The sequence below is a fragment of the Physeter macrocephalus genome, chromosome 20, assembly GCF_002837175.3.
Source record: "Physeter macrocephalus isolate SW-GA chromosome 20, ASM283717v5, whole genome shotgun sequence".
Taxonomy (NCBI): Eukaryota; Metazoa; Chordata; class Mammalia; order Artiodactyla; family Physeteridae; genus Physeter; species Physeter macrocephalus.
In genome coordinates, this window is record NC_041233.1 from 632,098 (window position 1) to 635,896 (window position 3,799).

Genomic DNA, 3,799 nt, shown 5'->3' on the forward strand with positions numbered 1-3,799 from the left:
ATTTGCATATATTGAAGAATCTTTGCATCCCTGGGATAAACCTCACTTGATCATGGTGTATGATCCTTTTAATGTGCTGTTGGATTCTGTTTGCTAGTATTTTGTTGAGGATTTTTGCATCTATGTTCATCAGTGATATTGGCCTGTAGTTTTCTTTCTTTGTGACGTCTTTGTCTGGTTTTGGTATCAGGGTGATGGTGGCCTCATAGAATGAGTTTGGGAGTGTTCCTCCCTCTGCTATCTTTTGGAAGAGTTTGAGAAGGATGGGTGTTAGCTCTTCTCTAAATGTTTGGTAGAATTCGCCTGTGAAGCCATCTGGTCCTGGGCTTTTGTTTGTTGGAAGATTTTTATTCACAGTTTCAATTTCAGTGCTTGTGATTGGTCTGTTCATATTTTCTATTTCTTCCTGGTTCAGTCTCGGCAGGTTGTGCATTTCTAAGAATTTGTCCATTTCTTCCAGGTTGTTCATTTTATTGGCATAGGGTTGCTTGTAGTAATCTCTCATAATCTTTTGTATTTCTGCAGTGTCAGTTGTTACTTCTCCTTTTTCTTTTCTAATTTTATTGATTTTAGTCTTCTCCCTGTTTTTCTTGATGAGTCTGGCTAATGTTTATCAGTTTTGTTTATTTTCTCAAAGAACCAGCTTTTAGCTTTATTGATCTTTGCTATCATTTCCTTCATTTCTTTTTCATTTATTTCTGATCTGATCTTTATGATTTCTTTCCTTCAGCTAAATTTGGGGGTTTTTTGTTCTTCTTTCTCTAATTGCTTTAGGTGCAAGGTTAGGTTGTTTATTCGAGATGTTTCCTGTTTCTTAAGGTAGGATTGTATTGCTGTAAACGTCCCTCTTAGAACTGCTTTTGCTGCATCCCATAGGTTTTGGGTCGTCGTGTCTCCATTGTCATTTGTTTCTAGGTATTTTTTGATTTCCTCTTTGATTTCTTCATTGATCACTTCGTTATTAAGTAGTGTATTGTTTAGCCTCCATGTGTTTGTATACAGATCTTTTCCTGTAATTGATGTCTAGTCTCATAGCATTGTGGTCAGAAAAGGTACTTGATACAATTTCAATTTTCTTAAATTTACCAAGGCTTGATTTGTGACCCAAGATATGATCTATCCTGGAGAATGTTCCATGAGCACTTGAGAAGAATGTGTATTCTGTTGTTTTTGGATGGAATGTCCTATAAATATCCATTAAGTCCATCTTGTGTAATGTATCATTTAAAGCTTGTGTTTCCTTATTTATTTTCATTTTGGATGATCTGTCCATTGGTGAAAGTGGGGTGTTAAAGTCCCCTACTATGATTGTGTTACTGTTGATTTCCCCTTTTATGGCTGTTAGTATTTGCCTTATGTATTGAGGTGCTCCTATGTTGGGTGCATAAATATTTACAATTGTTATATCTTCTTCATGGATCAATCCCTTGAGCATTATGTAGTGTTCTTCTTTGTCTCTTGTAATAATCTTTATTTTAAAGTCTATTTTGTCTGATATGAGAATTGCTACTCCAGCTTTCTTCTGATTTCCATTTGCCTGGAATATCTTTTTCCATCCCCTCATTTTCAATCTGTATGTGTCCCTAGGTCTGAAGTGGACTGAGACCAATCTTGCACTTTGTTGCAGGGACTGGCCATATGCTTTCATATCCCAGCACCAGACCCTCCCTTTACAATCTTCTAGAGTTTAGAATCTGGACAGGACTTCAGGTCACTTAAAGCCTGCCCCCCATCCATCCCCCCCACTTCCCACAGGTCATCATAGGGCACTGGGTGGACTTTATTCTATAACCTCACGTCTGCCCCGCTTCAGTATCCCTCCCCCCGTGGCATCAGTCCAGGCCCCTGGGGACTCTTCTTTGAAAGTCCAGAGAGGCCTGTAACTTGGCCTTGAGAACCACCTGCCTCACCATCCATTCCTGTCCCAGCTCACAACCATGTCTCAGGATTACATCTTGAGCACCCTTGCCCCTGGCTCCCCTCTGGGCCTCTCCCCGCTCTGCTGCCTGGCCCTCCCCAGCCCCTCCGAGTCCTTCCGTATGTGAGGCACTGCTGTGCACAGTCCAGATTCTGAAGTCTCCTTGCTGTGGGCTGAGGCAGGCTTCTCCCACTTTGCAAATGAGGGTCCCTTTTACTAAGCCTGAGACCCTCTGGGGCCCCCGCCCTGCCCCACTGTGAAAACCAGCCTCACCCACTTCCCTGGCAGGCTCAGCCCCGTCGCTCCTCCACAAGCCCCAGCTTCCCACGAGCCTGGCCAGCGCTGCCCCTCTTTGGGGCCCTCTTTAGTAGCATTTACCACAATGGTGCTTAAATGATTATGATCAATCTTTGACTAACTTGTGATGAGTGGTTGGATGTATATCTGCAGCACCGTCAGGTAAGCTCCATAAAGCAAGGACGCAGAACTTCGGGTTTTTTGACTTTTGTACCCCCTAGCATCCAGCACAGCTGCTCTGAGCAAATCCAGGTTCCCTGAAAACACCGCCACAGGACTTGCTGGGGGCCAAGTCCACTGCGGACGTGGTCGGGGCAGCGTGGCCTTGGGAGTTTGAATAGCATCTCAGAGAGGGGAGTCAGAGTGGGGGTATTTACCAGGATTTGGGGGAGGGTTTAAGATGATCTTTCTTTTTTTTAAATTTTTTAATTTTAAAAATTTTTTTTAACATCTTTATTGGAGTATAACTGTTTTACAATGGTGTGTTAGTTTCTGCTTTACAACAAAGTGAATCAGTTATACACATACATATGTTCCCATATCACCTCCTTCTTGCATCTCCCTCCCTCCCACCTCCCTATCCCACCCCTCTAGGTGGTCACAAAGCACCGAGCTGATCACCCTGTGCTATGTGGCTGCTTCCCACTAGCTATCTATTTTACATTTGGTAGTGTATATATGTCCATGCCAATCTCTCACCTCATCACAGCTCCTTACAACAAAGTGAACCAGTTATACACATACATATGTTCCCATATCACCTCCTTCTTGCATCTCCCTCCCTCCCACCTCCCTATCCCACCCCTCTAGGTGGTCACAAAGCACCGAGCTGATCACCCTGTGCTATGTGGCTGCTTCCCACTAGCTATCTATTTTACATTTGGTAGTGTATATATGTCCATGCCAATCTCTCACCTCATCACAGCTTACTCTTCCCCCTCCCCATATCCTCAAGTCCATGCTCTAGTTGGTCTGTGTTTTACTCCCGTCCTACCCCTAGTCTCTTCATGACATTTTTTTTTCTTAGATTCCATATATATGTGTTAGCATACGGTATTTGTTTTTCTCCTTCTGACTTACTTCACTCTGTATGACAGACTCCAGGTCCATCCACCTCTTTACAAACAACTCAGTTTCATTTCTTTTTATGGCTGAGTAATATTCCGTTGTATATATGAGCCACATCTTCTTTATCCATTCATCTGTTGATGGACTCTTAGGTTGCTTCCATGTCCTGGCTATTGTAAACAGAGCTGCAATGAACATTTTGGTACATGACTCTTTTTGAATTATGGTTTTCTCAGGGTATATGCCCAGTAGTAGGATTGCTGGGTCGTATGGTAGTTCTATTTGTAGTTTCCTAAGGAACCTCCATACTGTTCTCCATAGTGGCTGTATCAATTTACATTCCCACCAGCAGTGCAAGAGTGTTCCCTTTTCTCCACACCCTCTCCAGCATTTATGGTTTCTAGATTTTTTGATGATGGCCATTCTGACCAGTGTGAGATGATATCTCATTGTAGTTTTCATTTGCATTTCTCTAATGATTAATGATGTTGAGCATTCTTTCATGTATTTGTTGGC